The 25,549-nt window shown below is 43.1% G+C and overlaps 1 pseudogene; it reads right to left on the bottom strand.

Annotated features, from left to right (window-relative positions):
* Positions 1-4,168: 4,168 nt before the first annotated feature.
* The window catches only part of LOC104394474, a 44,147-nt pseudogene continuing 22,766 nt past the window's right edge, over positions 4,169-25,549 (bottom strand).

Raw genomic sequence — 25,549 nt, 5'->3', positions numbered from 1 at the left:
TTGCAAAACAGTTGAATTTTAGAAATGGAATCTTTATCAAATTATTCACTATTTTTTGTTAGAAAAACAAGCTCCTCTTAGGATAAAAAATTTGCAGCAGGCAGCTTCTCACCAATGAGGCAGGGTTAAAACCCCAGAATAATTCTCCTTCTCACCTTCCCTGAGCCAAGAGGATTTTATTACATTGCCATATTTTAAGGTAGCAAATATATTTATAAGCACTACGTGTACATTTTTTATAGGGAAACACACTAGTAATTCTGAAGAAAAAGAAACATGGTAGAATAAATAAATTTACCTTCCTTGTGGAAGACAATGGGCTTTCCTGAACCTAACCTGTTAAAAACAGACATTTCAGAGCCACCTGTCTCCTCTGCAATATCTCTAGAGCACACAAGAACAAGAGACCTGAAAAGGAGGACAGTAATTACTGCATGATTGCAAAATATCACTTTCATTAAGAATCTGCAAGACCTTTGAGCTCCAATTCAGAAATGTACATAAGAGCTTGCTTAACTTTAAGAAGGTGCTTAAATCCCTTCATTTTCAATCACACATAAATTTTCCTACGTTAAGACTGTTCAAATGTTTCTAAATTAAACCTGTGCTCACCCAGAATCAAAACAAGCACAAATGACTGTTTGCCATTGCACGACATTCAGTTGCAGAAGAAATTCAGTTATTATACAGCCCTGAGAATCTGAAACCATCTATATTCTGGGTATGATTTTCAGTCAAGCCTCCATCCAGTTTTGGCCCTCACAGATGGGCTTTTCAGCCCCCAGTGAATTGTACCTGCAACGAGTTACAGGTTGCACAGCTGGCATCATTTAGCTGAATGCCTCGACTTGCAAATTACACATCCCACTAGAAAATCATTCTGAATGTGCAGACATCACGAGGATGTATGTCACTCTGTGCACGTTCTGTACATGCACATACTCATGTGCATAAACACAGACATAATAACTCAGGAGTGCTCAAATCTTTGGTCATGAACTGCTCAGAAATGTCTTGGACTGAAAGTCTGTTTTCTGGTTATTTGACCTGCTTCTGCCAGCAGCCAAGAATTTATCTATAAATCTCTGTTGTTGCATGTTTATGTGGCAACACATAAAACCACAAGGAATGTGGGACAGACACAAACAGATAGTCCAAACCACTGCCAGGACACAGGCAAGGTAACAGAGCCTGCAGGCAGGTCTGTTCATTGGCTCACCCAAGAAAAGTCCTATTGGAAAATCTGGCACATCTCTGATTTTCATCTGTCACAAGAGGCAAAAACCAATCAGTAAGAGTAAACAGAATCCCACTCATTTCAGAAATGGAAAACTGAGTCATTGGCTGCCAGGAAATTGCTGGACACCAGGATAGGTGTGCAGGATTGCAAATGTCATTGCAAGGACCTTATCTACTTCATCCCAGGGGAAAAAAATACTTAATTTAGAAGGACTTGCCAGTTTTCCAGAAAACCTCTGTCTATCTGCTTTAATCTGTGCAATCCTGGGAGAGCAATGCTACTTCTCTTATCATCTGGGTAATATTTGGGATTTGTACATAGTTAATCTGTGCCAGATTTCTTCAGAGCACAGGTTTGGTTATGAAAGTAGGTAATTTTCCTTTCTTTTTCCATCAGCCATGGGTTGCTACACTAGCTGGGCTCTCAGCAGTTTTCTTACCTCTCTTTTATCAATGTGTGAACATAATCAGTTATTGCACTGACAGAGTTTTCACCAGTAACTGTGTCACAGTGTTGCCTACTCACCACTGCTCCTGAGCAGGCATCCAGCACCACAAAGAATATCCCACGGCTAGCAAACAGGAACACTGTCGCATTTATCTGGAACAGAAAACAGAGGCAGGTTTTCATGGAGGAAGACTGGGGAGCTTCAGAATCTGATCCTGCTCCTCCATAAGGGAGCTACAAACAAGGAAAATATCAAGGGTGTAGCCCCTATAATTTTAAATGTGTAATTAGTGCAGATGCAGTGACATCACTGATAGGTGGTCAATGGCAAGAGGAAGCAAAACTGTTTAGTTAGTGTTAGAGAGCTCCTTCGTTCTCAGTGGGCTGCAAAAAGATGAGAAATGAGGTCATCGGCATCTTTTGTGTATTAGGAAGATACATTTGGGAGGTGGAGAATCCTGGGAGTAAAATGCCTAGTTCAGCCTTAATACAGTTTCTTTCCACGTGGAGAAAATTACCATCACTTGGCAAAGCGGATTTGACCACGGAGCAAGGGAGTGATGCTGAGACAGCAGATGGGGGAATAGAAGGACACATGGACTTTTTTGCTTTCCCTGGAAATGTAAATATCAAAACATTCCTACTTGATAGGGCTGTCCCAGTCCCTCAGAGAAGTTTTAGCACAAGTGGCTCTTACTCTTCTCCTTTCTTAACAGCAAGAGCCCCTTCCCCAGGTTACACCTCTCTGGGTGTGCTGTGATATTTGCTTTTAGAAAGGCAAAGGCTCTCAGAGGTGCCCAGTACTGATGCCCCTCCCCAGCACTCTGAGAGACTGCCCAGCCCAGGAGGACACAACCTCATACCAAGGGTAGGTGGTCAGAAAGCTGAGCCCATGATATACAACACCACAGTGTCATCCACATAACTGTCCAAAGCCTACAGGCATCAGAGAGCATGGATACCTCACATCAGTCTGAGACTTGTGCACCTCCAGGGAATTTAGACCCAGAGAGAATGAGGGAGCCAAGTGTTAAAAAGTGGCTCCTGCAAGATGTTGGAGGATGCTGAATGCAATAGGGGGTCAAGGGTAAGGGAAACATCACTGTCTGGGCCATGGGTGGGCAGAGGGGAGTGAGGAGGAGCAAAAACTAAGTCCTGGCTGCCTCACACTCCTAAGCCTAGGAAGTGTGTCAAAGTCTGGATGCACATACAAAAGAGAGCAACCACCACTTCAAACCAACCTAACCGTGACTTTCTGGCAGAAGCAGGAGCCCTGGGATGTGTCCTGCCCCAGAGCTGATGAGGAGCCCACACCAGGGCTCCTGTGGCCCCTCCAGAGCTGGAGCTGGTCACCTCCACACCCGCTTCCCCCAGCCCTTGGGGAAGTTCAGATTAGAAATTTAAAATGTTTCTGACTTTTGCATTTCATTCAGCAAAACAAAACCTAAACATGTGCTTTGGTAGTGGGGGCTCCTCTGCTTCACTTCCTTATTTCCAAATTTCCCACACCTTTTACAATTTAGAATAAGAATCCCCCATTTGGGCATGAAATTTTATCATTTGCTTACCCAAGCCCTTACTTCAGCTAAGAGTACATGTGTTGGAAATAAAACTTCCCTTGTATTAAAGCTTTAGAAAAGGCAGAGAAGCTTTGAGGATCCTATGTCTGTCCCAAAAGTCCTGCACACACTCAGGTCTCTGCACTTCCACCTCAGGTGTGGATGCTGCCTCCACTAACACCTGCTTCCTAATGATTTTGAATGAATTTTTGATGATGCAGGCAGTGCACACGGCAAGAAATGTTGGGTGCTCAGACTCCTTAAGGATGCTGTACCAACTTGGCTTGGCATTTGTTAGCATTAATTATAATTCAGTAGCACACAGGCATGTAAGGCTGGACAGTGCCCTTGTGAGCACGATGTAAGTCACTCTTCACCACGTAGACAAATATATAAGGCATGTGTAGGGACAACCTGACAGCTCCAAACCCCTTTAGTAGTGAAATATTGTTATCTTTTAGTGCAATGGCAGCAGAGAAAAATCAGAAAAACAAATTTGTTTTTTCTTCCCCCACCTCTTTCGTAAACAAGGACTTCTGGTGTGTTCCCTCCCACCTCCCTTCCTCCCCATTAGAGTGGTGGTGTTAATTCTTCTGAGGTGATAAAAGGTGGGGTTTTTTTCCCCCTAAAGGCTCAAATCCTCATCTGAATAGAATACGAACTCCCAGTGACTTTAAGGGAGTTAATTGTGAAGGAGAACAATGCACTTGCCTCTTCCAGGGGAACTTCCCATTTCCTTCTGCCAAGGCCCAGCGAGATTTTGCAGTAACTTTCCTTGGAGATAAAGTTTCCCCTGTTTAACCACCATTTCAAATGTAATAAAACACAACATCCCTTAACGAACGCGGATGTCAAGTGGTTTTGTGTGTCTGCCCTGCTGAGAGACCGGGTCTGGATCCTGACATACTTGACTGAGGCTGTGCTAGTGAGAGCAACCTGCAATGACACCAGAGACAGAAACTTTAAAACTGGCTTGCTAACTGGTTTTCCTCAACAGAAATGACACCAGGTGCTTATATATATGATCACAAAACTTCAAGAATTCTTTTTTTTTTTTCAAACTGTGATTCTGGTTCACAAGTTCTAAGACACATCCAAGGATTGTAGCATTGCTGGCTGGAAGGGACCTCTGATGGTCACTCTGCCAGGAAGTAAGTTTTCCAGCTATTCCTAAGTAGAATTACTTTACAGTCTGAAATTCATCAACAATGTCGCACTTTGGAATTTCAAATTAATTCAGCCTGAGCACTTTCAAGAGTCCTTTTTTTCCCTGTTTAAAAGAAAGAAAGGGGGGGAAGAAAAGGTGCCATGAATGTTGCTCCATTTCTTTCAGGCTGTCTTTGAAGCATGGCATGAAAAGCTGCAGAAATTGAGAGCAAAACTCTTCTCTCTACTTATGTTACATGATGCTGGGCAGACACCCAAGTGGGAATTTTCCTTTTACAACATGAAAATGAATATCCGCCTGTTTTTTTTCCCCCCATGGATGGCATAGGGTGCAGACCCTCTGTACCTTGCTGAGAGCAGTGACTGTGTCCTTCCTGAGCTTCGTGGGCTTGCAGATGAACAAACAGGTACCTGCAAATGAGAGCAAGCAAGGGGATAAGAGCCACCATGTGCTTAGAGCAAAAGATGAGTAGGGGCAGGGTCTGCCCTTGCTGAATTGCATTATTCCTCCCATTGCCCAACAACCTAAATTTATGTTCTCACGTTTTAACCAGTCTGGTGCAACATGGCACACCCAATTCAAATGGGTCCAGCAAGGATGCAGGTCAGACTCCCCTCTCATCCTGGTGTGATGAGACCTGCAGTGCTTGCAGCCTGGCTACTCACCAGCTGCCTTCACCAGGCAGGTGCCAAGAGGTGGGCTTGCAGATGAACAAACAGGTACCTGCAAATGAGAGCAAGCAAGGGGATAAGAGCCACCATGTGCTTAGAGCAAAAGATGAGTAGGGGCAGGGTCTGCCCTTGCTGAATTGCATTATTCCTCCCATTGCCCAACAACCTAAATTTATGTTCTCACGTTTTAACCAGTCTGGTGCAACATGGCACACCCAATTCAAATGGGTCCAGCAAGGATGCAGGTCAGACTCCCCTCTCATCCTGGTGTGATGAGACCTGCAGTGCTTGCAGCCTGGCTACTCACCAGCTGCCTTCACCAGGCAGGTGCCAAGAGGATAGACACTCCCTCCAGCCCCAGGCACCCAGTGCTGCCCCAGATGTGGTGACATCCCACCAGATAAGGAGCAGCCACGGTGCTCAAGCTGTTGTGCAGAAGGAGCCTTGCCTGGATACATCAGCATCTCCCCTTTGGCTCCTGTGCTGCACGGTCCTGGCTGGCAGGCAAAGCTCAGCCTGAAGCATGTACTACAAAAGCTTGAAACCAGCCAGGTCTTCTGGCCTTTGGAGCTCATGGTTGTTTTTTTTCTGGCTGCTCTAAGAATGTTTTCAATTGCATCCATTCTGCAATTCAGGCTAAGGAAATTATATAAACAGCTCAGTTCAGCTCCAGGATCACAAAGATACATGAGCTTTAAAGGGATTTTTCTTTCTATTGCTTTTTAAACTAAATATTTGTTTCTATTTGTCTGGAAGAAAGAATGAGTAAGCTTAGGTCCTATCCAAAGATCTAGCATGTGGGGTTAAAAAAAGAAGGGGAAACATCCCACTCATTAAGAAATAAATTGTAAAAAACAACAACAGGAAAAGCAAAAAGCCAATCCCCTGACTTCTGTACTCTGAAAGGCTAAAAAAATAACTGCTGAACTAAACAGAGACCCAAAAGGCTGATACTGTCACAATTAGGTGACATCAGTCTGCTGTACCAGGTCCAGATGGCTGCTGGCAGCTAATGGATCTTCCCCCACAGCCCCACACATGTAACCATTTTCCCTGCTCTTCAATAGTAAACAACCTGTTTACAGGATTTGGACTCCTTGTTTCTTTTCTGGTTTTTCGGTTTTGTTTTGGGTTTTTTTGTTGTTGTTGTTGAAAAAGGAGTCTTAATAAGCAAATGGTTGTTTCACAATTCCTACCATGAGAGAGACCTGGCCATCAGCAAGGAGCCTGGTTAGCAGGGAAGGCATTCCGGGACTCGATTGCTCATGTGTTATGGTAGCATGAATAAACATATCCCATCTTAATTGCAAATCTGGCACTTGTGGATTGATTCTGAACCAGACACTTAGTCAGGTAAAGGATCATGGGGACCATGGTTAGACCACAAAACACATTTTTCCTTCCTATTTTAGCTGACTGAAAAACACTGTTTCGTAATATGTTTTTTTAAATAAAGGTGTCCTAGAGTCTTACAAAGGTACTGCAAGATCTCTAGGACTCACTTCACGCCTTCAAAATAAAAGATGTTCCATGGTGCTCTCCTTTTTTTACAAAGTCTAATTTTTTTTTTTAACATGATGATTCTAGAAGTGTCTCTTTGTGGCAATATGAAGAAGTCGAAACTTCCCAAACTGTTTCAGTGTTGGAGCTGCTTCTGTTACTAGAGGGCTCCTATTTGTGGCCATTTGTGGTCCAGCGGATTTTAACAAATATTTACAGTGCACCAACACCTGCAGCAGGCTGAGCAGCAGGGATGCCTCAAAGGAGCTAAGTCCAGGCAAGAAACCAGCCATTTCCTTAATGGCAATACAAAAGGCTGCTTGGTGATGCAGAAATACCCCTACCCCAGACACCCCAGCCTGTAAATCCATTCTGACCTGAAATCAGTGAAAAGATCACACAAGATGGATGGGTAGTGTAACTGTAAGAAAGGTAAGAGATGCTGGGGTTGGTAAGAGAAAGACCCTGAGGGTTTGCTGCCCATGGAGGGGCAGTGCATGGCTCACCCTAATGCTCTGTAGAAGCAGAAGAGCTGCTCACTGGTCCCATGGAGAGCACGGGCCTGGGATGGGGCAGCACAGTAGTGCCTGATGCTGTGCACCCTCCCTGTCCTCTGGTAGATATCTGCCACCACCTGGGAAACAGCTTCCCTGGGATAGCTGAGGGCAACATGCAGCCAGTCTCCTCTGTCAGGAAAAATAAAGGGTAGGCGGGGGGAAGGAGAGAAAATGCACTTAAGGGCTTGAGTACAGGAGAGATGGTCTGCAGCCAAGAGTACAGTCTTCAGGGGAAAACAAAGAAATGTCCTTTGAGGTTCTCTTCCTCCTTTAAAAAAAAAACAACACAACAAATCCTCAAAGCCAAAGAAAATCAGGTTTTTCTTTTGCTTTGTCTGGAATCAACAGCTGCTTATTATGAAGGTCTGATCCAGGGACCCCAGCTGACCTCAGAGAACTTTAAGTAAAGTGCCAGGATGGCTTAAAATCAGAGGTTTTTCTCTTCCCTGCCTGCTAAGGCTGCAGCACAACCAGTCCCACACCCGCTCACATCTCCTGAGGCAGCCAGGGCTTGTTTCAGTTCATCCGGAGCTGCTGCGGGAGAGGAGCCGGCGTCCAGCAGACATTGCACTGGGGGCACAGGTTCAGGAATTAGAAAGTAATCTCTGACTTGAACCAGAGCCACGGTCTGAAGAGACCTGCTTCCTCCACTTTACAGCAAAGTTTATTATTATGGTTTCCATTAAAACCGCCCTTCTCTTTCTTCAATGTCAGTTTAGAATAATTGAGGGTAAAGTTAAATCATCTTTTAACTCTTGTATATCACAAGTTCAGCACACACGTTTAAAATATAATTGTCCTCGTGGCTTTGCTTTATCCTGTGATCCCTATTGCCACCCTCACTGGAGAGAGAAACTGGCTCCAAACTAAGAACCTTTGTTAGGAGCCAAAAGATGCAGTTGCTGTGCACTTGGGATGCAGATGGGAAGGATTTTCCACAAAACCCGACACCCTTTCCCACCTGCGGGATGCACCTGTGCTGTGGAAAGCAGAAACCACCAGAAGTTTACACTTGAAAAGAAACACTAAATACTGAGATAATTAGCTCAATTATTTTTCTTCTTGCTAACCTCTGAAGTGGCTCACTGTGCCACACAAAGGTGCCTGAACCAGCACTCGGTTAGTGCTGGTTAGTATCCTCCTTAGAGGGAAGAAAATGTCCCCCGGGCTTTTAGCTACCTGGTTTCCTGGTTAAAATGTGAGAATATAAATTTGGCTTAGAGAAATACAAACACCACCTTCATCAGCTGTCTTTCTGGGCCCTACAAAATTGAGGAAGACAAAGTTTCTCCAAAGGTTTGCCTGAAATGACCCAGCACCCATCCCTGCCTGCAGAGCAATAAATGGGGGAAAATCACTTTGACTTGGAGAAACCTGGGTTTCTGCCTGCCTGGATCTCTCCTTTGCATTACACATGGAGAGCACGAGAGCAAAGCTATTTCAGACTTTTCCTGGTTTTCTCATTAAAACAAAATAAAACTATCTGCAGGATAGGGGGGACAGGCTGTTCTAGAATAATAAATCAAAGCTGCACAAAGACCCATCAGCTTAAGCCAGATACTGCCCTCTAGATTTTAACCAACTCCAGCTGTGTCATAACACAGGACAGCTAGAAAACGGATATATTTTCAGATTATTTGGCCTCCAACTAGAGGAAATGAAAGAAATGCACCAGAGCCATGTTTGTGGAATATTTTTAGGACGGAGACCCAAGACATTTGGCTGTTTCATAAGGGTGATTTGCATTGTGTTAGCACATTTCATCCCCTGAAGACACCGTCACAAAAAGGGCTTGTCATCTCCCTCAGATGCTGGGAACTGGCTTTGGTCTGTGCTACACTGCCTGCCACCTCCCTAGGGAACAAGAAAGGTGCTAGAAAAGGCTATTGGAGGGTGAAAGAAAAAAAAAAGTGAAAAACCCCACAGCTGTGACCATCTTGAGTTGCTGGGGCATTTGGGAATACGAGTGCTAGAGCCCAGTGTGATTGTGAGCAGGCTGAATGAAATGCTGAAATAAATTATATCAGAAGAAAAGCATCTACTTTGGAGTTTGTGGGGGGTGAGATGGAAATAAGGGCATTCCCACAACAATGGGCTGGGGAGATGTGAGAAGGGAAGGCATTAGAAGCTATCCTTTATGTAAATACAGAAAAGGAGAAGGTGGTTATTTTCTCCTTAATTTAGTGGTATTTTAACAGCTTCCTATTTAGTTCTTTACTACAGTTCTATTTCTTCAGCTTGTACTAAATCCACTATAAACCCTCCCAAACACCTGGCTATGTGGCTGAACTGAGCTCCACCATCCCCAGGAAAAGCAAAGCAAGAGACACGAGTGCTACTGCAGGACAGGCACAGGGCTCTGCCTTGCAGCTGGGCCACTGGATGGGTCTCAGGTGCTTGTTCTCCAGCAGTTGCCAAAACCAAGGGAGAAACGCAACAACAGGCAACAAGGAGCAGTCAGGCATGGTACATCTTGGATATTGTGTTCAAAATAAAACAGTGTGTGTGCCTTCCTCAGCCACTGCACTGCCCAGCAAGGACCTCCTGGCTGGGTCTCAAGTGCAGGAAGCCTTGAGAGGTGGTCAATAAAAAATAGGTCCTGCTTTATTTCACTGCTTAAACCTCTCCCTTCTGTCTTGTTCTCCACCTGCTATTCAAGATGAGTATTTGCAGACAGAATAAGAAAAACTAGTCTTTATTCTGCTGCTCTCTGAACCAGCACATCAGCTGGGATCTCTGCAGATGCCCCAGAGGCTTGAGGACACACAGCACCAGCAAGGAGAGAAAACACTGAATTCATAGTAGATTCCAGATTATTAATTCAGAGTCATTTCAGATCCTGCTGTGGGAACAGCTGTAGCTCTAGATGCTCTTATGCTTAAAGACCAGCACAAAAGGGAAAGAAATAATTTAAAACGCTACAAGCAGAAGCCAGACTATCAATACACAAAATGCTGCCCCAGGCAACAATCCACAGAAAACCAGAACACAGCCAGAGAAACAATTTCAAACATTTTCAGGTGGAAAGACTGATTTGGAATTAACTGTCAGTTGAAGTGAAAATCATGTTAACACGGGTAGGAAAATAACGTGAGATATTTAAGATGTTTTCACCCCAAAACCAAGCAATTGTGTTCACAACCTTTTCCAGTGATAAACTTCAGTGCATTTTAGAAGTAAGGAACACTCTTCTTTCTTTTTTTTTCATTATGGTTTTTAATCAGGCCAATATTTTCCTATGTGTTTAAAAAATAATAATAAAAAAAAAATATTGGCATTTGAAGGAGAAAAGATAAATATGCACTAACAAAAAGTTACATGGGCCTTAACAATTTCAAACACCATTTGGAGATGTTGGAGAATCTGCTGACACCAGCACATATAAAACCTGACATTTCTGCCCCTTTCTTACTGTCATTCAAAAGTCCCCACAGTGCATTTCATGCATTTTTATGAATGTATTTAAGCCTATTTATTTCCTTTTGGAAATGGTTGGATGAAACAAACCCAAGAAACCATTCTTATTTTTTTTTCACAAGAATGTTGGCATTTGTAGTTCTGGCTCTTTCAGGTGAAGCAAAAATATCAGGCAAAGTGTTGCAGAACTGTTCTTACGTTTTGGCAATGAGCAGGATTCCTGGGATAAGGGAAAGCAAAAAAAAGGATGAGGGAAAGGCAAAAAAGCAAGCAAAAGGTTTCCTGTTCTTGGACATGTGGCAGATAGAGATCTGCACGTACACACATACATACCTCATTTACAACCCTCAGAACAGCCCCCCCAGCTCAACCCCCAGCTCCCAAAGGCAAAGCCACTCAGAGAAACGTGATCAAGCAGGCAAAGAAGGGGAGACTTTTTGCAAGTGGTGGGATGTAAAGTGAGTCATGCAACTTGGAGATGAGATTTGGCTGAAACAGACATAGAGAAAGGGCATCTCTGGGACTCTCACTGCCCAGGAGTGGACAAATAACACTTGTTGAATATTGTAATGTGCCCCTTGACTATATCAGATGGAGTGCCAGTCCTGGACAAATGGGTATGATCTAGTGCTGGGGTTGCTGGTTATGCTGGATATCAATCCTGGATGTATTTTAGCAAAAGGAGCCTCTAAACTGATGGATATGATATTATTCCAGAAAACACCTCCACCATGTTTATTGACATGGTGTGTCACGTAGCTGACAACCATGGAAGTGCACAGTCCAAATCCTGATCTCACTAATGAAAATATGGGATAAGCTAGCGAGGGAATGCTGCAGAGTACAACCAAAAATTACCTATTTTTTCCTGTCAATGAATAAGTCTCCCCCAACTGTTATTACTCCTATTTAAAAACAACACCTCTGACATTTTGGTCAACATCTCCATGAGCTGAACTTTGAAAAGGGAGTGAGGCAACTGGGAATCTGAAACTTTACTGTTCATATCATGGGAACCAAGCAGAACTCCCCACGTGCTGCTTTGGTAAGTTTCTCTCTCACCAGCTGAATTTTGAACTTCAAAAGACAAAAAAAATGCAAAGCCAGCATTCAGCCTCAAACCCATCCCAAGAACAAATCTCAGAGGACAGTTCTCTGTGCTCTCAGTCAGGATACATCTTTTTTTTCTCTCTCCAAAAGTGTCTCCCAACCTCGCAATAACCTACCCAGGAACTGGCTGAATGTCCTTTGGCACAAAACCATCTTTCATGACAAGCCTTCTCCTCTCCAACCAGCATAACTGCTGGGGAAAATGGAGTAAGAAGAGTGACAAAGGGATTGCAAGGAACTTGGCCATCTCCTCTCCACTTCTCCCAATTCAATCTCTTTCTCTTGAACCCCCATTTCTCACTGGTTCCCTGCAGCTGCCTCTCACTCCTGTTTTTTCTAGATTTCTATTTAATTTTGTGCATTCAACTCAAGTCCATTAAAACCTCCAAACACCTCCAGTGACAAACAAGGCTACTGGGTGAATACCCAGCAATTTTTTTCTGGACCTTTCTATTAAGGATAGACTGTTCTGGAAGGCCACTTACTGCAGGAATAGTAATGTTAGGGATGTGTTCAGCTAACTAGAGTCATGTGTATTGCTATTTAAATACCATTTAAAAATTTAAAACATAGGTAATCTCTTGATATAAATTACAATTTTTGGTTTTACCCATGTGCCTCCCTAGGCAAAAAGAAGGATTTTTTTTTTTTTTATTTTGGTGAAGTTTAACAAACTGTAGCAGGGATCCAGCCCTGAGGTGCACTTCTGCTAATACTCAGGAAACAGGGTCTGACTCAGACAGCACTTGGCTCACAGACAATTGTATTCAAGCAAAAATAAGAACTTCCTGTGTTTGAATACAGTACATCATCTTATCATCTCTCTTCCCACCCTAAATGCTTTCATAGAGGAATCACATACCAATCCAATGTTAATGTGTTCCCAAGTACTGTCACTGACTATAGTGACACAATCTATGTGTATTTTGTATTTTCCTGCTGCTGTGCCTTGGATGCACATCAGGTCAGGAGAGGTTGGTGGCCCTGAGAAGGCTCATCCTGACTCCATGGACCCTCTGAGAAGACCCAGCTCCACTCCATGAGCCAGGAGAAAGGTGAAAGCAGGGGGAAAAATTCAGTTTCATGTGCCAAGCCCCAAAGTGACAAGAGTCTGGGACTGTCTGATGCTCACATTGCTCTAACTCATACTGTAAAATGGTCAGCTCAGGAGCAGGATGTCTCTTCTCAGAGTCACCTTGCTCACCCCAGCTGCTGCCACTGGGCCAGCTGCAGGCACATGCCCCTGAGGTCAGGGAGCAGCAAGGGCTGCAGAGGCAAAGATGGGGCTTTAAGGTTCACTCCAACATGGAGATGGCAGAACCTGCTTTGGACCAGCTGTACTAAAATGGGGCAATCTGCATCCTGGTGCTCTGGCAAATGTTTTAGCTGCTTTCCAATTATTTTTTTTTTAATACCTTGTGGCTTTCATCCATGGGTTAACCTGTGGGTAATTTAAAGGATTTAAATAGACAGAAAGGAATTCAAATATATCTGCTGACTTCTGTGTTGTGTGGGTGATTAACTCTGAATTACAGATGTTATCAGGAGGGGCAGGCTATGAAACCCAAGTAGCACTTTACTTATTATTATTATTATTGGAAATGGTGCTGGTGTTACTTGTATTACATCCAGAGCTGGAGGATTGAGGTCAGAACTCATGTATGTACAAGAACAAGAAAGCAGTCATAGCCTTAAACTGTTAGCTCCCCTTTGAAATACTAATTTTTCCTTCCTGTGCATTTATCATTCTGGGAAGCAAGAGGAAAGGGTCATTTAGAACTAATCTGAAAAAGAAACAATTTAGGAAATATCCATAAACTGGGCAGGTTTGCAACAAGCACATTCTAGCCTTGACTTGTTATCTTTGTTTTCCTCCAGACCTTATCATCACTAAGGAATTTAGCTGCAAAAATGACAAGTAGCTGAAAGTATGAATCAGACTGGCATTGAATAAGAAGCCATAGGAGAAACACCTACCTACACAACCCTGACAAATACAAATATAACGAGTTCCCCAGAGTCTCAGTGCAGACATGGGCTGCTTAAGTTTGCTGCACTGAAATCTCCACCTTTTCATGTGTTGCAGTGTCCTGAAGGCTCCGTATCATCCAACATCCAAAGGCTCAATTATTTCAAATCAAGAATTTAGACACAAGCCCATTGCAGGCTCTTAAGTTTTCAGATAAGGAAGATTATTCACTGGTGAATCTGACAACCAGCCCCAGTGCACAAACCCAGCACAAAAACAGGAGCTGAGCCGTGCACCCCTGCACAGATACCTCAGCCAGGGGAAGGGCTGAACATGAGCCCAAGCACACACATGGACATCTCTCCCTTTGCTTGCCATTGAGAAGAAATCAGGGCCTCCCCTGCCAATTTTTTTTTCTTAAAAAAAAATCCTCTCATAAGGATCCAGCTCCTGCAACACAGCACAAAAAAACTTTGAAATCCTAAACCCCGTGGTACTTCTCCAGGTGAAGCCAAGGGTGTGTGGATGAGGAGAGCCTGGGGAAGGCTGCCATGGGAGCCAGCAGCTGTCAGGAGAGGTGCAGGACAAAGGAAAGCCCCTGCTTGGGGAACTGTAGCAATCGACCTACAAAAAATACCCTCTTTGTACTCCTAGATGCTCTCATGTCCCTCAATTCTGTGTTGAACCACAGTGAAGAACCCTAACAAGGAACCCCTTCCCCCCCAGCCTTAACAGACCAAGTACAGAGATATTTGGCTATGTTCATTAAAAACAAGGAATGTTTCATCTAATTGCCACTGCTTTTCAGGCTGCTTCAGCAGCACAACTTATTACACTATACCTCAGATATGTGCTCTGAGGAGATTCAATTCTTATCTTTAGATTTGCTGATAGCACAAAGAAGCCTGGCTGATTTACTGAACCACCCTGTGCCTTTGATAATAGCATTTGCCTTCACTTCTGTGATTAGAAAATTTGCACACACACAAAGCCTAAGTCATTAAATTGAAGGACTTCATTTCTGACTCTGCTTACTGTATGAAGTGCCAATCTTTGTGCTGTTTTCCAGCACCTGAAAGGAGGCACTTACTTGCAACCTAATAATGTTTTCCATCCTTTTCTCCTGCCTTACCAGCCTCTGCCCCCTCTCATAACAAGCTTGATGCTCTCTGTGGGTCTTTGTGCTCCAGGATAGCAATTGTGAGCAAAGCCCTTAACTCAGTCTCACAGATAATTCTCATTCTTCTTTGAAGCAGAAAAAAAGCCAAGAAAACATAGAAATAGCTCTGAGGGGGTGGAAACGGCTCCAACAAATAGATGAAGCCCATGGGGAAGGGGTCTGAGGTCCTGTTAATGAAGGTTTTGCACATATTTTATGAGAGCAACCTGATGAGAGCAACCCCAAGCAGATCTGGACTGGTTCTGGAGAACACTTTGTTCCAGGTCATTAAAATTCCAGCCAGCACTCTCCTTCTGTTCACTTGCCAAAATGTTCAGAAGCTCCTTGCCCTGCATTACCTCTTTCCATTAGCACCAATACCCATCTGCCTTCTCATCCTCACGGGGAAACTCCCACCCATTAGACAGACAACCCTACCTATAGCTGAACAAGGGCACTTCTGCTGTGACAGCAATGTTCCCAGCAGCCTGAGAACACAGCCTGGGGGTCTGATGGGCTTTCCCTGCCTCTGCAGCCCTATAGAAAGACTCAATATATATTTTGCCATCAATCAGCTAATGACAAATGGAAACAAGTCTCTCTCTGGTTGGGAGGGAGTTGCCAGGCCTTGAAGAGCTCCTTAGCACCACGTGGCTGCAGTTGGCAGCAAGTGAAGACACAGCAGTTTTGTTTGGTTAACTACATATTGTGATGGAAGTGAGGAACCTGAAGGATTACTCCAACCATGGTTTGAATCCATGCAAGGAAGACCCAAGTACTGCAGCAGCTCCTCAGGTGCCCACAGCAGAAAGCAGATCTGCTCAGAGACTGGGCTCTAGCTGGTCTCCTCCTCTGCTGAGAAAATCCACCCAAGCGGTGCCTCTGAGCTCACTGGGCAGGATTCTCAGCTCACAGAAAGCAGGGCTGCCAATTTCAGCTGAGTCATCTGAATTTATCCCAACCAGCTCTTGCCCACCCCAGGAATCCGGATGTTCCAGTCTTTTAAATAGACATCTGAGCTGGCATGACTTCTGCTGGGGCTTTCTACAGAGCTTCAGAAGCAGGCAAAGCGTTAATCATGCAAATATTCAACCCCAGGGCTGTGCCTGACCTCCAGAGAGATCCAAATCCTGGTACACAGCTCCCTGTCAAATTCCTTATTCCCCCTCTGACCTTCCTTTAGCCAGAGCAGAGCCAATCACTCCAGAAGCATGAGGACTGTCCAGCTGCAAGGCAGCATCCTGGATGTATCTATCCATCATTTTACAATGACAAGACCAAAAATAGTTTAGTTATTCACTTGGTTATGTATGAAACTGTGAATCCTAGAATATTGTTATTCAAGTTTATCAAACGTTTTTTGGCATACATCATAAATGCTGCACAGATGTTATTCTCTAAAGAACTCATTTTTTGGCAGATAATCCAGTATTTGGATTTTGAAAGAACAAAGAAAACATAAAGCCACTTGAGACAGGTAAAAGTCTTCCCTAATTTTCTAACTCTGATTACTCTGGGCTCCACAATCTGAGACTTCTCCTATTCCAGAAATGATCAGACAACAATGCTTTAAAAAGGTCATGCATGGAAGTGCTTAGGCAGGTACTTGCTTTCCTTCAAACCCATCAACCCTCTTTTTCACCTCAATTGCTTCATCCTTCTATGGAAGTCTCATCTCTCCATGCTTTTGCACGCACTCTGGATATTTCCCCATTGCCCTGGCATCAGCCTTAAGCACCCAGCATCCCTCAGGTGTACACAGAGCAGCCCCACATTTCATTTCCAGTTACTCCTTAGCAAGATGCCCCAAATGAAATGAAGCAGAATTGTGATTTTCCTTCATTGCAATGTATTTCTTGTTTATGGTTTTTCACAACACACACCTTGCCAACCAATTCTGGCTCAGAAAAAAACTACCAACATTTGCCCTGTTCATATAACTGGTTTCACACAAGACAAAGAGAATCACAACCACATTGTTGTTCTCAAGATTAAAACGTACTGAAGTTGCTGCATGAGCAAGAGTTAAACTTGAAGCAGAGTTTTATCAAAGACCCAGAACTGCCTTCCAAGTTGAATCTGTGCTAAAGGGTCATGGGCCAAAGCTTTGACAAGTAGGAATTGGCTCAGTGACAGAGTAACCACCAGTCACCCAGCAGATGACTTAGCTCTGCAGTTGCAAGGAAATAGCTGATCGTTTTAAGACAGATAATAATTGCAAAGCTCAGCTTGCCCATGAGTGACTAATGGGTTTTCCTTTTCCTTGAAGTGCACAAAGATATATTAATAAGGAAAACAGTTACTTAATTCTAATAATTTCTCTGTGACAGAAATATCCCACCACTGGTCCTCCAGTGACTCGATTATGACCTTACAGCAACTACATTTTTGAAATCAAGAGGACCAGGTATATGTTACTCACTATAATGGGCATGTATCAAGAGGAAACATTGCCCTTCTCAGCTACATTCCCATAGAGTGTCATAATGGCAACTAGAGATGGTATTTTCCCCAAAATTTCTTCAGCTCCAAAGTTCAGGTTTGGTGAACAGAGCTCAGGCTTCTACCAAAGCTATCCCAGGGTAAAACCACAGCAGTGGCATTCTACTGGGGGAGCAGAGGATGGTTGTGGGGTTTGGTGGATAATACTGGACAAGTAGGGAACCTGCCAGGTTTACCAGCAGTACATGCTGCTTCATGTCCTCAGTGCCTCTGAGTTGTTTCATGTTAACAGTCTATAACCTGATTAGCAAATCTGAGCCTGTGTGTGGCTGGGTTGCATGTAAACATGGAAGATTTCATTTGCATAACAGTCCTTTTACTGTATTGCATTTTAATCAACAACTGAGGAGTCAAATAAACTGAAGAACCCTAAGTGATGGCCAGTTGTTTTTTTTGTGGCCCTGATCCCTTGCAGCATCTCATCTGTGCAAACCATGGCAATGTCTGTCACTGCTGAGCTGCCTGGATTGCAGGACTCTCTCCTGAGAGTTGCATCAGTGCAAAGCACAGGTATTTTCACCAAAGTAGGAAGAGTCAGTACTAAAAGCCATCAGTGAAATTATGCAAAATGAAATAGATTGCAAAGGAAAAAAGTAGCATGTAAAATGGACAGACCCTGTTTTTATATAACGCTAGAAGAAAACATGAGATATAAATACAGCACAGCCTACAATTTTGCTGCACTGAGTCTCAACATCTTAAAACTTTACATAAAAAGTAACAGTGATTGCAGGGCTGTTTGGATTACTGAAGATGGAGAGATCTGTGCACATTCTGATGTATTTCTGCACTTTATATATATGGGAGATAAATTATGTGTGCAGTAACTAGTACAAACAAACGAATGAGAGCCAGATTTCTTCTGGAGGGATTTCAGGGACAGCAGCCCAGGACTTACTTGGATTCTGTTTCAAAGTTTTTTTCTGGATAGGAAAACATTTCTGCACATCAAAAAAGCTGGAATAAAATGAAATCAGGGGCATCTCTTTGCATCAGTAAGTGCCAGCCATTAACACCTTGCGCCTGCGCTCTCGGAAATTGCTGCAAGGTCACTTGTGATTAACCTGGGAAACAGTTGGAGCTCCAGGCCTTTTGAAAAGATAACATTTTCTAACAACATAGGGCAGTACCTGTTGAAGTTTTGAAGTTGATCGGGTACAGGATAATATCCTCAGGTGCTCTGGCACTAGATGATATAAGCCTGCTCGAGCATGACGAGGGGCTGGTACTGCTGCTTTGGGGCTCCTTTGTTCACGCCTTGCGGTCGCAAGGGATGGGAATGGTATGCTGTTCTGGCAATGGAGAAGGTCAGATTCTCAGGGTGTCTGGCCTGAATATAAAGCTGAAGGGTGAAAGGAAAATGACAAACATGTCCATTAAACCAGCCAGGCGCAGCCGTAACATGTGCATTTGATCATCGCTGCCTGTAAATGGTTTTTGCCAATGAAGAGCTCAGAACATTTGGAAAGTTACTGAAACATTTCCAGTTCAAATAAAAAGGTAAAACAGAAATAGCATCAGCAGCCATTGGTGGGGACACCATGAAGTGAGATATGAATTGTACAGTGCCATAAAAATGTACACTATTCAAAATCTTAAGGGAGAAGGGTAATCAAGGAAATATGACAAAGTCACTCATTTTTATAAATTCAAATAGCTGTACTTTTGAAACAGGCTTATTCCATTGAAAATACAGAAAACTCAAGTTATTTCAACAGTCATTGGATCAAGTCCAGCTATCTAATGGAATCCACATCTCACTCTCAAGAAGCAGAGTAGGTTGAAATTTGGGGGACTAAAACTCAATGGCCTGACTAGATGATTTTATAGATTGAATGTCCCATGTTCCAGAGGCTTGAACTCAGTGCTGTTCTGTGCAGGGACCAACAGATGCCCTCAGCCTATAGTTCAACCCTCAGACCAATTACAAAACTACAGTCTGGCTATATGCTTTTCTGTCTTGCCATCATGCAAATGAAGGCCAACTCACATGGCAAACTTCAGCTTTAAGGCTGAACACATGATATTCTCTTGCTTCCCCCCTATGAACTTCCAGCACAAAAAGGGGGTGCCCAGCTAGTCACTCAAATCTGTTGCAGCATGCAGGGTTGCAGCAGGCAGCCTGTTATGTTCCCTGAAGGATTTCAAATGCACTCTGCCTACTCCCCACCTTGCCCCTGAATTCAGCACCCTCATGCTGAATTATCAAGGTAAAAATCTGTGTCTCATGTCAAGAAGATAGTCCAAAAGTTGTTTTAAATATTTCTTAGTCCATTCCTCCTCTCAGTCCATTGCACTTTAATGATGAGCACCTCTCCTGAGTGGTATCTGCAGACCCTTGGAGATTAAAGTGGATCCCAGAATTGCATTAAACACAAGCTTTTTTTTTGATGGCTGAAACTATTGATCAAGTAATTCACCCTGAACAATCTCTGAGCAGCAGCCCATTTGCTCATTCTTAATGGATCAAGGAATGATTGATTAGTTTTTGCAGTCTGATAAAAGACCTTTTTATCTATGAAACCAAGGAGAAAAACCCATTTTCCCTTCACATTCAAACCATGATTGGAAAGTCAGATACATGCAGTGCAATAAACCATATCTCAATCTCATTTATCCCCACCCAGATGGGTAAGTGCTGAGGTCAGAGCAGGTGATCAGTGATGTCCCTTCAGACCCAAAATGCCATGAAGTGTATTCATTGTTCTCAAACAAAACAAAATTTTCTGACAAAGAACAGTTGGAATGAACTCTGATACTGCAAAATAATTGCCCACTTTTGTCTTCATGCATAAGAGGCAAGAGTTTCTGGCCTATCGCTGTAAACTTTGACTTTATTTCTTTCTAATATGTGTATCCAGCAAGCACAGAATGTGAAAGTGGTAGCTGCCATGCACTTACTATAAAATTGAAGGCAGTAATGATAAAATAAGCCAAGGAAAGAAGGAAATGCATTCAGTGAGCCCCAAGAGTTCCTAAATTACAGACTACCAAGAGCAAAAGATTCCAATATACTTGAAGGCATTTGGGTAACAGGAAAAGAAGAGAGAGAGAGAGAGAGAATGCTCTGCATAGCCTTAGCTGCTCCCTGCAATGATTGTTAATGAGCTCAAGAATTGCTGGAAGAGTTTGCAGCAGCTTCAATGAGATGATGGAGAAAGTGTGTAGCTGTTTTGAGAATGAAACAGTAATTACTAGAACAATGAAAGGTGCCACTTCTGTGTTGGCAGAAATATTTGTAAACTGCCTTTTTCTCCTGCAATGACCAACACTGGTCACTGAGTGAATGCTTTCCAGAACTGCAGGTCACCAAGGATGTGATATTTAGTCCCACAGAAATACCATAGTATATCTGGTGACCCTTGCAAAAGGTCTGTCATTAAAGAAGGTCACAGTAGACAAATGCCCTGGTGAAGCAACCCAGATCCTACATAAAGAGACTCTTATGCCCAGGTAAAGCATCACTAAGTCAGCTGGACTTTGACTGGGAGCAGAGGATGACTGAGATGATTCCTGCAACATCTGTGTTCAACTCTAGAAAAACAGTCTTGGTATCTTGGCCCATTCTTGAACACAACAAGCTGCAGAGAAAACAGCACCCCACATTTTCTCATTCCTCCCTTTCTCTGAGCCTCCCTCCTCATTTGAGGGAACAAGGGACAATAGGGGAATCCAATCCCTGTCCTTGAAATCCCCAACCTCCCTTCTGTCACGCTGACTCATGTCAATCCTAGCACTGGTTTTTTGTTTCCCTTTCAGGACTGCAATCAAGACCAGCAGATTACTTCAGAAAAATCTCAAAGTAATCCAGAAAAAGCCTGCTTTTAATCCCCAATGACACGAAGTAAAAAGAACCCCTTGAGCTCCACTGGCCCCAGACAGGTACAACATCAGCCACTGTTCCAGCATAGTGCTCCTGGGATGTCACAACGTGCCCTCTTTCTTCCTCAGCTTTTACTCTCTGACACCTTTACTCACTTCAACCGAGCTGGAAAACTTCATCACTTTTCTTCCTTGTATCTATCTTTGGAGAAGAAAAACATTTGTGGATAGGAGTGAAAAGGAGAGTAGCATGAGAATTTTTTCCTAGAATGAAAAATCCATCTTCCTTAGCAACACCTCCATAACTTTTTGTTAGCTCTATCAAAATGTTTAAAAGATGAAAGTGGGTCATAAAGATACTTTAAAATATGAGAAGTGGTGACAGCTTAATGTAGTAGGAGAAGAAGAGCTAGTTAGAGCCTTATAAAATGTGAGCCTTCTACTTGCTTGAATGATTTAATGGACATAGTTGTCATTTTAGCTACTTAACACTTCATGCTAAAAAGATGTGTCAGGTTTCCCTGGGCTTAAATGGCAATTTGCCCAAGTAGATTGCGAAACTGAGAAGATAAGTTCTTTTACAATTCATGGGGGATCTGCCATTCAACTGGATAGCAAGTATGAAGATAAGCAACGTGCAAAATATTGTAACAGGAAACCTTGGTTTCTGAGAAAAGGTTTGCTTGCTTTCCAGTTTCTTCAACGTTGCTTTTGTCATGCTGGGATGTCAGCTGTCAAGTTGGGCAAAATACCTTACAAGTGAGAAGCTCAAAACATACCTTCCCCCCTTCTGGTTGGTTGACTGTTCAATAAATGTTAATTTCCCAGGGCACAAGATTCTCCCTATGAAATTTCCAAGTGAAGACTTTAAAATTATTTCAGAGAGAGGAAAAAAAAAGTATTTTTTTTCTCTAACACAGGCTAGGACACACGAAGCCGTCACTGACATCAACAAAACTACTTTGATTTTCCAGACATCAAACCTGGAGCTCTTTGTCCAACCACGGACACCATCAGCTGAAAAATGGCTTGCAGGGTTTTCCTTCTTCCCAGTCTGGGAGCTGCTAACAAAGCTCAAGCAGATATCCTGGGGCTGGACAGTTGTGCCTGTGCTCAGAAAAGCACCATTTGCTACTTCTGGCATCTCTTGCTTTACATGTAGAAGCATCAGTCCCCAAACCAGCTACACAGGCACTGGATACATGAGGGGACAGATGGGGGGATGCCAGCTGAAGGTAGATAACTTGGAGATGAAGGATCAGTGCAATTGCAGAATTTCACTGCAAGAACAAAGTCAACAGAAGTGGAAGAATTTCTATTTCAGCAGCCTGCACTAAGGGAACTTCACTAAGGAAACTGATGAAAAATCAGCAGCATTGCCTGAAGTATTTTAGAATAGCAAGGCATCCATTTTTGGTAATTCAAGAATGACACTACCTTAGCTATGTGGCAGTCCTTTACGACTGTCTAACACCTTTTTAAGCTTACAAAAGAAAATAGTACTTACTGCCAAAAACTGTGTTTATTTTAATAAAGACTAATACTAAAAAAGAGAAGTTTCACAGGCTTGCTGTGAAGTCTGTGAGGAAGCAGTGAGTGTGCAGCTTCAGCTGCCCCGTGGGAGCCAAGGCACTTGTCTTACAATTTATTTAAAAATCAAGAATGTTTTAGGAATCTCATTTACTTTTTAATAAGTAAAGCAGGTGTTGAGGAGCCTCCAGTTCAGTGCAGTTGGAAATCTCACCCACCTACATGAAGAGAACTATGGGATGAGTTTCCCTCTAGATTTTTCTTTGCTTATTGGCCTTTGCAACAGCTGAAAGTCATGTTGATGGGACACCCTGGACCTCTGTGCCCTGCTGACAGTCTGAGTGACTCACAGAGACTGCCAGAAAACGGGTGCTGCCAACTCCTGTGATTTTCCCTGTGAGTGTCCCTCTATTTTCTGTTCTTCCTCAAAGCCTCACTGTATTTACATTACAACATTGGAGTTTCAGCTGTCATTAAAAAGCAAAGGGGTTGGTCTTGTTTGGACAACACAATCCCTACAGACTCCAGAATCAAAAGGGGAAGGCAAAATGACCTGAGAGTTCTTGCTTGGGTAAATGAGGATTTTAAGTTGGTCCTAGAACCCTTTTTTTGGTAGTGAAAGGCAACACTTGAGCCAAAGAATGAAGCATTTATTAGTGCTCCCTGCTGTCTTGGACACCTGTGGGAAAGGAGGAGTGATGGTTCTTGGGGATGGTGAGGAGGAAGAGCCACGAACCAACCACAGGATGGTGGGAATGTCAGCCAGATTTAAACACCCTCAGGAAACTCCATCCCCAGGATTTTAAAGAGTTAGAAATCCTACCAGAGGAATAGGCTTCCCCCAGGCATTTCTCTTCCTGGGCAAATTACATCCAGGAGAAGAAGAGCATGAAAAGCAAATAAAAGAAACGAAGCAGAAAGGAATTAACTGAACTCTAGGTACTTTCCTCAGAAAGGATTTGTCTGCAGTGTTAGCTGAAGGACTTGGATCTCATTATTCCATGCCAAGTAGCCCATCCCTAGGCTGACTATCTTGGGCCCAGCTTAGCAGCAATATAAGAGTCACTGTTTCCTTGAACTGAAAGGACATTTTCACCTGCTTCACTAGGGAAGCATAAAAGTTCTTGTCTACCAGGGCTACATGAAAAGGAAAAGAAAAACAGATTTTGTAATAGAGTTGCTAAGATGGAAGCAAACCATCTTGCACCATAATTGGGTTCACTCTGTTAGGCTTTTGGTCTAAAATAAGACACTCAGAATTTAGCATACAAACTAATCCTCAGTTTTTCAAGGTGCTAAGAAGCTGAAATATTCCAACATATATACCCTTCAAATTTAATCAACCCCTGCTGCACGGGACCAATTTCTTCTGCCCCACACACATACATGTTTCCCTATCCAAAACTCATAAAGTGAAGCGTTTAGTATGAACTTTTCTCATCCTGCTGGAAGCTGATTAGTTGAAAAATGCTGGTAAGTAACAGATCCCAGAGAAGCAAATGTTTATGTTTGCCTAAACCTAGCCAAGGAAATTTTCTATGGTGGAAAAACTGCCTCACCACATAGAGTGCCATAACTGGGAGGGTATTAATAGAAATAAAAACATAAATTCCTACTTGTTTACAATTCTGAATTTAACCATTAGGTTGCCAGAACTTAGAATATGGTTTGTCTAGAGACATAGAACCAAATATGTGTCCAGCACAAAACCCTGATTCGATGGGAGTGTTTCATAGAAACCAAATCCTGTTTCTGCCCAGTCAACAGCAAACCAAGGGACATAAGTGCAGTCTCTAGGCATTTCAATAGCAATTTCTGATCTCTGCTGTGAAACTAAAGCAAATGCATGCAATTTTTTTTAGTTCAAGGAGCTATGCAGAATCTGGATGTGGCTGCATACTTACTGGTCTCAAAGACAACTGGATTCGTATAAGTTTGATGCAGAAAGTTAATTGGAGAAAGGAGAGCAGGGTGCTGTGTCTGGCTACCCAAAGTACAAGCCCACACGTTACTGCACATCAGAGAAGCCACAGAGAAAACACCATCAGAAATCTCCCACTATGGAAAATCCATGAGTCTAGGTTTGAAACCAACCCCGAGGGGCAACTGTAGGGAATCAGGCTCTGCTAATCCCCACAGGCACAAACCAGCATGTTACAAAGGGAAACCTGACAGCCTGCTCCTCTCGAGGCAGTTTAAGTGCTGCCTGATCTTCAGCGACTTCAGGCAGCGTTTCATCCTGTGCCAAACTGCTGATGTCTGGGCAATGTTACCAACTCCCAGCAAGACAGGGGTTTGCAGTGTGCTCCCAAGTGCACAGAAGACTTTTAATAAATAAAAACATGGGTAAATAACACCTGCTGTATCTCATGAACCCTGATCTTATTTTAAGATGACTTCATATTCCATCCTTGCCCTTCATACCCAGCAGTGCACCTCACTGCAGTCTTTATTTGACAGTATAGGGTTGCTCTCAGGAGTCAGGAGAACATAATGGTCCTTCCAAAGCCACATCTTGTTTGAGGGCTCCCAGTACCAACTCTCTAACTCCAACCACTTGGTGGTGTGTGCACCTGCTACACACAGTCTTAATATTTGCTTTGTTCAATAAAAGGAGAGAGGAGTCTTGGTAAGATGTCCAAGTAACTGGACATGTAAACCAGGCCTGGATACCTTTTTTGTAAATACATTAATATCTTTTACAAATGGAGAAACAAGGAGAGCCATCTACCATTTCGTACAGGTGGCTGTGAAAGCTGTGGTGAGTCATGTATTTACAGTATGTTTCATCCATACACAAAGGCATTGTTGAAATTTGAGCAACATACCATGAACCACAATCTGATTTTGAGGTCACATTTCCCCTCCATTAACCACTTTTCTTCTTTTTCTTTCTTT

The sequence above is a fragment of the Chaetura pelagica genome, unplaced genomic scaffold (assembly GCF_000747805.2).
Source record: "Chaetura pelagica isolate M959 unplaced genomic scaffold, ChaPel_1.0 scaffold428, whole genome shotgun sequence".
Lineage (NCBI taxonomy): Eukaryota > Metazoa > Chordata > Aves > Apodiformes > Apodidae > Chaetura > Chaetura pelagica.
This window is presented reverse-complemented; position numbering and strand designations above follow the sequence as displayed.